This window comes from Pseudonaja textilis, chromosome 6 (assembly GCF_049901715.1).
Source record: "Pseudonaja textilis isolate UNSWEBS1 chromosome 6, rPseTex1.2, whole genome shotgun sequence".
Classification (NCBI taxonomy): domain Eukaryota; kingdom Metazoa; phylum Chordata; class Lepidosauria; order Squamata; family Elapidae; genus Pseudonaja; species Pseudonaja textilis.
The window spans coordinates 29529847-29544747 of NC_141995.1; positions in this window are offsets into that span (position 1 = coordinate 29529847).

The window sequence follows — 14901 nt, forward strand, 5'->3', positions numbered from 1 at the left end:
GAGAAAATATATGTGATTGCTAAGAGTCAACACTGACTTGATGGCACATAATCAATACATCAATATCAAATATTTTAGATCATGTATGGACAATCCGAGAACCCATCTTAGTCTTTTGTGCCTTCTGAAAATACATTGTCAAGATTACAAAAATTGCAATGTGTTTGGTTGACATAGACCAAAATAAGAAAAAAAAAATAGAACTCTTTACAGTTATATACCAATTTTATATCACTCCTCCAACCTTCCCCTAAATCTGAACTCCAAATTATCATATCCCTTATTTGTTGCTCTAGAAAAAGTGCAGAGAAGAGCAACTAGGATGGTCAGGGGACTGGAGTCTAAAACATATGAAGAACAGTTTCAGGAACTGGGCAAGGCTAATCTAGGGAATAGAAGGACTGGGGAGACATGATAGCAGTGTTCCAATATTTGAGAAGCTGCCACAGAGAGGAAGGGGTCAAGCTATTTTCTAAAGTACCTGTAAGCCAGACAAGAATAATGGATGGAAACTGAACAAGGAGAGATTTAACCTGGAAATAAGGAGAAACTTTCTGACAGTGAGAACAATCAACCAATGGAAAAGCTTGCCTTCAGAAGTTTTAGGAGCTTCATCATTTTAAAGAAGAGATTGTCAGAAATGGTGTAGGGTCTCCTGCTTGAGTGGGGGGTTGGACTAGATGACCTACAAGGTCCATTCCAACTCTGTTAATCTGTTAATCTGCTATGAACCTCATAGACCAAAATTTTTAAAAGCAAAATTTTGAGGTACATATAGTTTGTGCAATCTATTTTGGATCTTGAACAGAGAACCTAAATTGACAATTGTGAAGGGTAAACATGCATGTCTTGTAGTACATGAAACTTAATGGCTGTCAGGTGCTAATTATTTTTGCAATTTCAGATTGGCATAACACATTTTTAGTCTTATCAGCCTTCATGAACGTCACTCCTGTTTAGTAAATTATATTCAATTTGCTAGGCCATAGATTATGCAAACTGGCATGAAAGAAATCAGAAATGCTACAAATAATTTCAGTACCAAAGGTACTTTAAAATATTTATTGCCATATTATGGAACAAAACTTAGAAATATTTCATCCTGAAAAATTAAAATGTTTCATGTTTACTAAGATTTTTTAAAATCCTGCTTGATTTTTTAAGACTATGCAAGAGTATGAAGAATGACAATGAGTACTCTTTGAACCAGTCATTTAATTATCCTTAATGAGTTCTTAATATGTGTTTATGTGTTTGTGTGTGTGTGCCTTGTGTGTGCCTTGTGTGTGTTTGCCTTCAACTCATTCAACCCATTCAACTCATTCAATGGTCTTGACCAAGACGAGAAACAACTATTAGCCTAATGTCACCCAGCATGTTTTATGCCTAAGGTGGAACTAAAATTTATTGTCTCCGTTTTATGCCTTAACCATTACACCAATTCCTTAACCATTACACCAAACTGGCTAATATGTCCTTAAAGGCCCAAATGCCAAGAATTCTATGACTGTAAAACAAAGATAATGTGTGCAAATAAAGCTTAAATCAACCATTTACTTAGTGAAATACAAATAAGTGTATATGTATATGAGAAATGTTCTAATCTAATTATATGCAAAAACTATGCTGTTTTCAATAGACAGTACTATTTAAAACAGTTCTCATTGTCAGGGCAAAGAATCAAGACCATACATTAAGTTCCAGTTAAGAAGAGCCTACATACAACAATCTAGTCAAGTAACAACACTAAATTGGATAGATAAGAGTCAACAGCATTCAAAGTGGGAGGGAGTGGACCAGAAGTGGTACTCAGCAGATTCTGACCCGTTCTGGAGAACCGTTAGTGGAAATTTTGAGTAGTTTGGAGAACCGGCAAATACCACCTTTGACTGGAGATTTTTACAGTATCCTTCCCCTGCCACGCCCACCACGCCATGCCCACCAAGCCAAGCCCATAGAACTTGTAGTAAAAAAAATTGAATCCCACCACTGAAGTGACCTGGAACATTAATGGACACATTCTAGGGCCTAAATTTAGGCTGAATCCTCTCTTGACTTTGCACCAAGACACTTCCTCTTCTTTCTTTATAGCAAATTTTGGGCACCAGGGACCGGTTCCATTGAGAGACATTTTTCTGAAGACTGGAGGGAGCATGGTTTCCTGTGCTGCCTGCATCCTGCAGTCGGGGCTTTGCTTGTTTACATGGCTCAGTTTCTGGCATGCTGTGGACAGGGGTTGGTCCATGGAATGTGGTTGGTGACCCCTTGCTCTACAGAATACATGTATATGCTGTAATACTAGTATATATAAATTGTAAAAAACTCTTTAATTATGTTGCTTATTTTTAATTTGACTTTTATTTTAAAGAATGAATTATTCCATCAAATGATGTCATTCCCAATGCTAGTATTCACTTCAACATCTTCAAGCTCAGCATTATGTCCATATCAATGACATTAAAAATGTGCAGATATTAATTTAATATTTCTTCATGAAAAATGCACACACACACACACCAGCCTCCTTTCAGCCAGCATTACTAAGCTTTAAAGTGACTTCTTCTAACACTAGACTTTTCTTTGAGAGACTATCATCTTTCTACTGGAGAATAACTGGATGTTTATAGTATGGAATTAGTTAAATTAAATAGTTTGCTGTGAAGCAAACTTTTTATTCCCTGGTGTTCTAGCTTCATTTACGATACCTCTACTTTCTTTTCTTCATTCAGAAAATTCAAAAGATAGAATAGTATGCCTGAACCATAGTAAATTATATTCTAATATAATTTCAAGTCCAAACCAATCCAAATTTATCCATTTGTTGTGAGCTCTAGAATGACTGACATTGGCAAGCTGGGAAAAGCATCTTATATAGAAAGTATGCTGAATAATATAGCCTTGATATTATAAAGCATTCTTGTCAGAAATGGTATAATTAATCAACAAGATTTTAAAGTTTTTTTAAAAAAAAGTTTTTATTTTTTACAACAAACATACAAACAAAACATAAAAACATAAAACCCTCTTTCAATTATATACATACAGAGTGTCAGTTGGTTACAATCTTTTGTGCTATACTTTTTTTACCATTACTCACAAGTTATATAAATTCTCACCTTATCAATCTAACTTGTGCTTATGTAATATCAATTATTAATCATTCATTTGACTAAACTATTTTTCATCATTCTGTATGAGATATTCTAAATTTCATTATGGTTTAATCTTATACATTCATCCAATGGTTATATATTTTACATTGTATTCTATATCAATCTATTAACTTTTATTATAAAGCTTGGTATTTCTTTACCATGTCTTTTTATCTAACCATTGATAAAATAAATCCCATATCATATAAAATTGTTTATCTTCTTGTTCTCTAATTTCAAATGTCAATTTACTCATTTCAGCACAGTCCATGATTTTCTTAATAATTTCCTCCTGCATAGGTATTTTTTCATTTTTCCAATTCTTAGAAAATACAATTCTAGCCGCTGTTAAAACATTTACAATCAAATATTTCAATTATTTACTGTATATTTCCAGTATAATTCCCAATAAGAATATCTCAGGTTTAAAGTCTATGTGTTGTTTTATCATTTATTCCAACCTAGTCCAATATCTTTTTGCATCCGAGCATGTCCACCACATATGGTAATATGAACCAGGTATCTGATGACATTTCCAACATTTATCCAATTTATTCTTGAACATCCTCACAATTCTCGTTGGGGGTAAGTGCCACCTGTAAAACATCTTATACAAATTTTCTTTATATGCAGTTGACATTGTAATTTTATAATTTTGAGACCACAATTTTTGCCATTTATCTAGGTCAATCCCATATTGAAATTTTTCCCCCCATGCAAGGATTTTAAAGTTTGATGGATTGAGTAGTGGTAGTTTTAAACAAAAAAATGAAGACATATTTCCAAGATGCTTCTAATTATAAATAAAACCCTGATATTTTTGTTGAAAGTACATTTGTAATTGAACATCACTGCTGCTTTCACCTGGATACTTTGCTTTAAGTGGGGCACATTTTAAGGTTGTATTTTTTTTAAAAAAAAGATAGATATAGATATAGATATACTGAAGATAGATAGATAGATAGATAGATAGATAAACATGTACATCTGTGATATCTGTATGAGAGTGCATGTACATCTGTGATATCTGTATGAGAGTGCAAGTCCTACTTCATCTAGAGCTCTAGAAATATCTGGATCATCTGTAAAGATCCAGTGTGTCTCGACAATTCTTTGGAAAATTTCAGCTCCATTCTCCATTTAGCAGGAGGGAGATAGATAGTTACAATGCTTTTTAGTAGAATGAGATGAAACTTTCAATCTAAGTAATACATAAATACAGGATACTGGATACCAGATTTAATTTCAATCAACACAACAATTCTTTTTGATGGTTCCTTAAAAATGATTTTGAAAATACAAATAATAGTATTGAATAAAGGAATGACATTTCTAGTGATTACTTACTTAGTGATTAGTGAAAACATCCCCATCAAGTCAGATAAATGAGATGATTCATGTAAAAAAAACGAATAAGAAATTATAATAAACACCCTGAAAATAAACTACTAACACTAGGTCAGTTAAGTACTATTAGTTACAAAATTCACTCATTCTGCTACTCAAGATGAAATTAAGTGGCAAATGAAATTGAAATTACATAAGTATTGATCTTGATCTTTATCATTTTCTACCCCATTCCTTAGGGTCATTGGGGCAGCAATAGTGACATGATCATTATTACAGGAAGAGTTATTTAGTACCATGACTTCACTCATAAATGTAGAAATTAAACCTCACTAATATTTTTGATTCCTTATTATATGAAGATATAGAATAATTAGTCAAAACACTCTGAAATATTTTTTCTGCATAAAAATGACATGAACTACCTTATTCTTTTAAACTTTCACTTGAAACTATTGAGCTTTAATAGATTATCCTTGAAATGTATGACCCAATCTATTCTATTCCCTACAAAAGCAACTTAAATTTGACAGATATATGTCAAAATTAAGTTGCTTTACTCTTCAATATTGCCATTCATTTTAGAAGTTTACAAGCTACCAATATTTAAAAGTCAGTCACTTATGAAATAAAAGCTAATGTCTTAGTTTAAAAAGGCAAAAATGGACAAATGTTGGTATTCATAATAGCCACGTCCTTGGTATCTTTCTATACATGCTTGCATATAATCACAGATATCATGCATGTTCAGGCTTTCCAATGAGAAATGTTTGTATTCGTTTTTCATTTTCCAGAGGGCAAGGGACAAAGAACAGTGGTAATGTAGATCTCTTAGTGTCCAAAACCCTGTAATTTTACTTAGTGAAAAAGTAATTTGGTACTAGGTAATTTGTTTCACTGGTAAACAAATGATCAGTTTAAAAGGTATTTCTAGCTGAATTTATGTAATACTTCATATAATACTAATACTTTGAGTCACTTACATGCTGTGAAGGAAAATCTTTTGCAACAATCAATGTTCAAACAATCTTAATTGAAGTCATGAAGAAATCTGAATCTGTCATTGTTTAGTCTAACAAATTTTCAACTGCTGTAGAACTAGGTTTCATTTAGTTAATGCAGCTCATACCAGCACTGTCAAAATCACAGATTCTATTACTTTTTACATTGTCATTCTTCAAACAATTAGATTTAGTGGGCCATATACTATTTAATTCTGGTGTTTAATCTCCAGTCTTTGCTAAGAATACAAAGAACATGAGTCCAGAAATGACAGACCAGGCTTCACAACTATAGAATGTCTTTCTCAATAGTCTCAATTCCATTTTTCAATCAACCTTTCTTTGGTCATTATGTAGAAAAACTTGGAAGTATCAGTGAAATCAATAGAACTGAACATGCTGCCTTATTTTTTAGTTCCTTTTATTTGAGCTAGCCATCCTTTTCAAGAAATAGATGGAGTTCTGGTATTCAAGACCTCATGAAACTGGAAAGCTTTTACCTTCAAACAGGTTTCACAAAAGACATTACCCTCACTTAAAATAAAGCACTTAGAAATGCTTTTTTTTTCTTTTTTCTTTTGGCTATTGTAGAATTTTCATTGTGAGCTTTATATGTACCTCTATGGGAAAACCTATAGGACTTCCAGATCAGTTTACTTTCTTTTTATATCTTTCATACAATAACACCACTATAATCTCAATACCAAATCTGGAACATACTGTCAAAAATCTAGTACCTAAGGCTTTCAAAACAAGGGATTGAATTAAGCTGTGGGAAGTAGCAAGTATAATTAGTTTATCCATATTTGAAAATAGTAATCAGAACAGTATGCCTTGGACAGAAGTTTTAGAGGACCTAGGAAAATGGTTTTTGTTGAAGCATTTATTTATTTATTAATTTAAACATTTATATAAGTTCCCATCTTCTAACAACTCTGGGTGGCTCCCAATCAAAAATTAAAATAACAATAGAGACTATATTAAAACTATTAAAGCATTAAACCATATTAAAACAAAAACACTGGTGACATTTTATCTTATCACATTCGGGAAAAGTCTTCAGTACTTTACAGAAGGCCAAATTTCTGTGTTCTAGACCAGCTGAAGTTTCTGAGTGTTCTTCAAAGGCCACTTCATGTTGAACACATTGTGGTATTACAAATAGAAAGTGACCAAAGCATGGATGATGTAGTGCTTATTGCTTTGCAAAGCTTATTGCTTTTTAAAAAGTAGTAATTTACCTTTACTTACCTTCACCTCTACTATCTTCAGATCCTACCATGTTTTCTAGTTAAAAAAGGTGGCTAATAGTTGAATAAATCTTTTATAAATTTATTTTTAAGAAAAAAGTTGAAATCAATTTTTGTTTTATTTTTAAAAAATATGGACAGATTTATATTACAATGCAACGTTCTAAACTTTTTGTTTTGGACTAAGAGTGATTCCTCCAAATTTCTCCAACACATCCTTTAAAAGCCACCATCAATATATCTTTCAGAATTTGGCTGATCATAGGGATCATAAAAGAACTGGAATATTATGATAATGTTTAATCAGATGAAGTAAACATCAGATACTATTTTCACAAAAAAAGTATGATTGATGATGATATTAGAAACAAATAAAAAGGCAAATATAGGAATTTGACTTAAAAAATCCATAAATTGAGGACATAGCAAATAATACTTCAAAATAAATAACATGCATTTACCCTCCAAAGTATACTGTGGATGTTAGTCAACAACAACATGAAATTGGACACCATTCCAGTTTATAACAATTTTTATAGCCTACAAAGACAACAAAATTTTACATTATCTCAGATTCTGGTCCCATGCAATGAATGTGACTGAGTGCAGAGTGCAAAAAACTGTATTGTCACATTGCGTTAAATAAAAGTAACCCATTAGTACCTCTGGGATTCTTCTGGAATTTTAAAGGCCAGATCAGATAGTCTTAATTATACATTGGTTGAAATGTGTACCAAACATCAATAATATTTGATTGTTCAGATAACTGGTAAATTAATTGTGGAAGTCAGATGAGTCAACATTTATGTGCTGGCAGTTTAGTTTTTCTAAACTGTTCACAGACTGTAATTACCATAGCAATTAACAAATACAAAAAGAAAGAACAGTGCATTTTTTTTATTTCAAATCAAAGATATTTAATGTAATAATATTTCCTAACTTCCCACCTCTGTAGAGACTCTGCAATATGGAGTGCAAAAAAACCCAGACATTGGCTGCTAACAAAGGTTTTATAATCTACAGGTAAACCAGTTTAACTCATTATAATTATAGCTTAATTGTAGTACATCCATATAAGATAAGATCATAATTCCAATTGCTATTTTTTCTATATTTCTTAACTGTTTTCTTCTGTCCACATCAGAATGGCCTGCAAAAGTATGGTCAAAGCCAACAATAAAATAAAAAATTATGATAAAGCTACAATTACTACAATTACTATGTAACATATTTTGCAAGATTATGAAACTACATTAAAGCAGGGAGAATAAAAACCAAGGTCCAACCAACCTTGAAAAAAGGTAGAGAAAAATTATGCAGTGGAAAAAAAGAATTAAATTGAACAACTTTCTTCAAAATATCTAGGCAAATTGGAAAGCCTTAATCTAGCACTGAAAGAACTGTAAGGTCCAAATTGTCAACTCGCAAAGATTGCCCAATCTGCTCGTGAGGTGCTGCAGGCAGTGGGATGGGGAATCAAGCCTCGCAGCTGCATTGAGGAATTTGCACCTCAATCAAAACAAGCATATCCTAGCCAGCCAAAGTCAAGGCCCTCTCCACAGAAACCAATAAGAGAGAGTAACTTCTATGAGTCGTGAAATGGCTTCATTGGGGAATGTGACTGATGACACCCCTTGGGGGAGGGGGAAACAGGTTTAGAGGCAAGGCATGAACTGAGTGCAGTCAATTGACTACACTAGGTCTGTGCCAACATGTTGCTGCTAATAAACAGTTGGATTTTTCTTGAAACTTTGCTTGAGGCTCCTGCTGTCATTAGGGCATCGGTCGGAACCCTGATACAAATATCCTATCAAGGGAACTATATTCTCTTCCTTCACTTTTTCCTTATTTATATTAACTCATATGTTTTCCAGATAATCAAAACTTCAACTTGTTTTCTGAAATTGTCTGTCTCATCCGATTCATCTCTACAATGTCTAAGATTTTAGAACAGGTTCACAAGATCAAGGTGAAGGTCACTCACTCATTACAATTCTTGGCTCAATTTGCCAACAAACAGTGAAACATTTTTGTAACAATATCTGTAATGTCTAAATCTCATTCTCAAAGATCTCAGCTGGGGATATCAGAGATTAAAAATGAAAAATATGTACTAAGACATATCACATGACATATCTGTTCCTTCAAATTGTATTCTGAAAATGCAGGTATCAGGATTACAGCAATAATAAAATTAAAGGTTAAAGATATAAAAATGATTTATACAATACAATTATATCCAGGGGTGGGATCCAACTGGTGTAACTACTGGTTTAGTGATTTTACATTTTACATTAATCCGGTGTGTTATAAGTTATGATGTTATCAGTTTATATTTGGAAAGTTCACAATAGTTTAACCTGCTCATCTTCAACTAACTCTATGGAAACTGTTTCGTTACTGGCATATAATTTTTACAGATGCTCTAGTGCAGGGCTATCAAACTCCTGGCCTGCAGGCCAGATGTGTCATGTGCTGGCCATGCCCACACCCAGTTTAGCAAAGGGGAAAAAAGTCCTGATGTCATGTGATGCTGCCGTGATGACATGAGTTTGACAACCCTGCTCTAGTGAATCCATGCAACAAATCTGACTTTCCCAAGTAAAATAAGATCATGAAGGAGATTTCAATTGATTTTGATTGACCAGGATAGCCTATAGATCAAATCAAATGAGCAGCTTTAAAATTTCGCCATTGCTTTTGGAACACAAAATATATGATGAATAAGTGAATCCTACAATAAAAGATAAAAATGAGTTTTCACATCACAGTAAGAGAATAATGAACAATTATGTAAGAAAGATTTTGTTGTTGCATTTTAGATGCATTATACACACAGAAGACCAAAGTTAAATTAAATAAATTAAAATTATTTTTAACATACAAAGAAACACTAAATATTATTACCATAGCAAAGAAAAACAAAAAAAAACCCTTCATCGTCAATTATTTATTTGAGCAGAAAATATTTATAGACAGAAGTGGGATTCCATAGACTTTCCCAGAACTGGCTATCTATAGGCTTCAGAAATGAAATGTAACTCCTAGCAGCACTTTCAACTGTGACCATAGTGAGGATTCTCGTACTTGTAATTCCATGGTGGCGCAGTGGTTAGAATGCAACATTTGAAGCCCACTGCCAGAAGTGGCTTGTGATATGACTGGCTCAAGGTTGGCTCAGCTTTCCATCCTTCCAAGGTTGCTAAAATAAGAATCCTGATTGTTGGGGACAATATGCTGACATTTGTAAATGGCTCAGAGATTGCTATAAAGTGCTATGGAATGGTAAATAAGTCTAATTGCTACTAATATTATGTCTGAAAGGTCAGATACCTTGAATAAAGAGGATGAACTTTATATGCCACTATCTGATCAGTGATTTGGTACTAATTGCTTTGGTTATATTTTTATTTATTTTTAAATTATAAGATCTCAGGAGAAATTACAGTAATATATTACTTTTACTCACTTGATTACCCTCAATACAGGGGGACACAGAATTAAAGAGCAGTAAGAAAACCTCAAATTTCAGTTTCTAATTGTTGGACTTCTGATTTGGAACTTAGACAGCTTTGTGGTACAATGACTCTCATACTAGATTTTTTTAAAAAAATAAGATGATTTCCCCCCCAACAATAAGTGGCTTATTTGTGTTTTTTAATGGTTACTACAGTGTTATGAAATGGTTATCATGTTTTTACAGACTGAAAAATCTTTTTCTTTTTCTTCTTTTATTTTCAGGGAAGCAGATTTTATTTTTTTAGGAGATCAGATTTAGAAAAAGTACTGAAGCAAGAAAAGAAACAGCATAGACTTCATATTTTGGTCAGGTACTGAATAGCTGGTAGCCAGCTTGAAAAACATGCTGTGTTTTTATTGTTCTTCCTGTGTCTTTTGTGATTAGAGCCTTAGAAAAAAGACTCCAACACAAGAAGCTCTAATTGCAGCTACTTGGTGACCACCTGAGAAAATTACCTGTACTATTAAACTGAATGGATGGAAAACACTTGGTCCTTCTCGACTCTCCAAAAAGTGTGCATCAAGCAGAGCAGACGGACCAAGGTGAATAGGGAAATTATGAATGGGTTGCATAGGGCATTTAGATATCTCTGCTTGTCAAGATTTATCTTTGGGGAAAATCAGATAGATAGGAAATTTTAAGCAGAGCAAATTATAGATTTTTCCTTCAGCAAAAAGCACTATTTAAATAACAAACTTCAAGCTTAAATATTTATCAAAATACCTTTCAAATTTGTATTGCATCTCTCGTTGGGTTTGTAGAACATACTCAAAGGCAAGATAGAATGAGAGGAGGCAGGCTATAAACAAACAAACCCTCAAACCCCAGGTGCTTATTTTACTCCATAAAATGTTTCATAATTGTCCAAGTTGCTTGCTTGCAGCTGTTCCCTTCCCTCCTCTCTGATAATCTCAAATCCTTTTTGTGTTTGAAGTAGTGAGAGACTGCAAAATATATATTTTTTGTCTGTATATGACTAGCAGATTCTCTGTTCTGCTACTGAATAATGAAATCAGCAGCATGCCTCCAATAACAGATAAGAGTTTTCCTCATGTGTGATAGACTGAATTCACCGGTACATAGGTTTGGATCTACCATTATGCAGAATGAGGCAAGCAGCTTAGATAGCACATGTTTAGGATATCAGTTGAAATTCCACCATTCAGATAGCCCTCAACTTACATTTAAACAACTGTTCACAATCACAAGAGCTTTAGAATAGGTGTTTTATGGTCCATAAAGCACTTGGGTCACAGTAAAATTGCACCATCTCTCCCGTGACATGACTGGGACCTACAACCAATTGTCAAGTGCCCTGCAACATGTTGACCACCATTTCCAATCTTTTATCCTGGCTTCCCTGAAAGTAAATGTGTAAGTAGGCAGAGAAGATTGCAAATTGAGAAGCAAAAGGATTTAAAGGCTGTTCCCCCTGTGTGCCAAATAACATCCCCTCCCCTCCATGCAGGGAATGTTTTGGTAAAATGCTTTGTGAAATGTAAAACATTTCAGTAAAATAGTTTTAAATGGGGATTTTATTTATACGTGTGTTTTTCTATGCATGGGCCTTTCTTTACATATTTATGTATGGATTTTGTTATGTGATATCTATTGTTGTAAAGGGGAAACCACTTTTATACAAAGGCAGTACTACTGCCTACTTAGTATTGCCTATAGAATCTTGAAACATACCAAAAATATTCCAATGTTAGTGTAATTTTTTCTTATAATATAATAATATACTTTACTGCAATTTGATTGTTACATTCTTTTATGAAAAATCTTGTTTAAATTGAAAGTATTGATTGGAATATCCTTCTAAAATTTATTCTATGCTATTTCCAAAGCATAGAACATGATAATATTTCATTTCCCATTGCACTAATATTTTGAACTTCTTGCAAGTGTAAACACAGTTGTGAAACAAGGAAAGTGGTATTCCTCCACTGAGGTGAGAATTCTTGGGACAAACAATTGTAGGAGGAATAAAATCAGAAAGAAAAATGATAGATGATAGATAGATAGATAGATAGATAGATAGATAGATAGATAGATAGATAGATAGATAGATAGATAGATAGATAGAGGGGTGGCTGCTACTGATTCGCACCGGTTCAGGTGAACCAGTTGTTAATTGTATGGCCAGTTCAGTGAACTGGCAAATCCCACCCTGGCTGACCCTGCCCACTCCACCCGCCCCTTCCAGGAGTTCCCATGTGGCCTGCTTTGGATCTCAGGTAAGTTCAGGGTCATTTGGAGGCTTGGGGAGGGTGAAAAACGGGCCTCCTGAAAGTTCCAGAAGGCTAGAAATGGGCCTGTTTCTGGTCTCCTGAGAGCCTCCAGAGCCCAGTGGCTATTGGATATTCTTCTTACATTTGAGCAACTTTGAAATGGATAGAAGATAGAGCTAAACATGCAGCTACATGTTTCATATTCTGTAACCTTCCTTCCTTCTACTAGCAGATTTAAAGGTCTCATGTTTATTTAAATGCAAGTGCAGCTATTAACTCAATCTATAATCCTAACAGTAGGTTCCCAGACTTCATGGAGAGTTGAACATCCCTTATTTAAACATTGCTGAAGGACCTATTGTCAAAATGTTAAAACACAAGTTTTACTTAAATATGTGTATGTTGATGTGTATGTTGATATGTGTATATTGATATGTGTATGTTGATTATTGTAGTTGCAAGTGACATAAAAATGCAAATACAAAAGGGGCAGAATTTGTTCTGAAATGTCATTTGCTTCCCTTTGCAATCCTCTATTCTTCATCTACCTAAAAGCACTGAGGAGTGGGCCACAGCATTTAAACCTTTATTCAGGATTATTAGTTTCATATATTCAGGTCGATACCTGAAAAACTCTTTATGTTTACATATAAAGAATAAGATGGTCATAAACCTGTCACCAATAGGGGACTTTCAGTAAATAAACAACTCTTATCTTCCTAAGAACATTGGAATAGATCTTATATGTATCTTCTTCTCATCTACACTTTTAATCTTTAGATTCAGTCCAAATAAGCTGTAGGTTTGTACTCCAAATAAATTAACTTAACCTGTATAAGTTTGTAGGTTGGCTATTTTCTGTCTAAAAAGTATATTGCTAAAGGCCAAAGTGAAATTACAAGAAAGAAAAATTTGGCACCTACAAAATTAATAAACTTTTTGTTGCTAGGACTTGCATAGATCAAATCTATCTCTGACAAAATGGACTCTCACAGAGGGCAATGTAATAAATAATTTGTTTTGTTTTCAAGGTGCAGTGAGATTTGTTGCTTGTTTTGCTGCAAGAAACTCACACTGTAATATTGTGGAAACTGAAAGAAAAGGATATAGTCAAGATTGCAATCACTTTTGTGCCACAAACATAGAGGATAGGTAACCTTTATATTACAATTAGCTTCTAAATTATCCCTGAAAAGCTATTGTCTTTTTAAAGGACTGAAATATTGAAGCTATGGTAGAATGTAGAAAACTCTGCAGTGTATTGTAAAAATCTGCTTTACCAGATTCAGAAAAGTTCATATAAAGGAAGAATTTTAAACAAAAAAATTTTATTGCACTCATAAAAATAAAACAAATCAGACTGGAAGATTTGGACATTTACTTTCTTTGTAAACTTATGAATTATACAGAGGCTACATTTCTATAATAATAGTAATAATAATAAAATTTATTGTGGAAGTACTATTACATAAAGAACTGCTTTTTCTTCAGCAGTAGTTTCAACAAGACTTAGCTTCAAAATCACATTTTTTGGAATATTTATTAGTGCCATCTCTACAACATTCTCAATGTTTCTTATAATTTAATCTGTTCTATTTAAATTATAGCAACCTCTTTGTTTCACTACATTACAATAAATGTTATTTCATGGCAATTGATCATGAAAGCCTTGGTTATAAACATGATTGCAATTAATCTGATATATATGATTTTTATAGATAATTCAAATTAATGCTATTTATAATATTTTATGAATATAATATTATAACAGAATGTAAGAGAATAACCTTCTACTTTAAGGAAAGAGAAAATAACATCCTGTATATAAACATTGGAACTTCAAAGAGCAAGCAGTGCTATGCAAAGTATCAGATTATTTCCCTATATATCCTAATTAGGAAATTTTATTTATTTATTTAGTTTTTCAGTTGCTTACAAGATAATAGGTATAAGTAAAAACATAGTTATGAATACATGGATACATATAAGAAAAATAAAAGAAACAATAGGATAGGGACGGTAGGCATGTTGGTGCGTTTATGCATGCCCCCTACAGACCTCTTAGGAAAGGGGTGAGGTCAATAGTAGAAAGTCGAAGGTTAAATTTTGGGGGTTTGGGGAAGAAACCACAGAGTCAGGTAGAGTATTCCAGACACTGATCACTCTGTTGCTGAAGTCGTATTTCCTGCAATCAACTCTGGTGTGATTAACCTTGAGTTTGCATCTATTGTTTGCTCTTGTATTGTTATGGTTGAAGCTGAAGTATTCATTGACAGGTAGGACATTGCAATGTATGATTTTATACACTATACTTAGATCAGACTGAAGGCAGCATAGTTCTAGGTTTTCTAGGTCTAGAATTTCAAGTCTGGTGGCATAAGGTATTCTGCAATGAGTAGA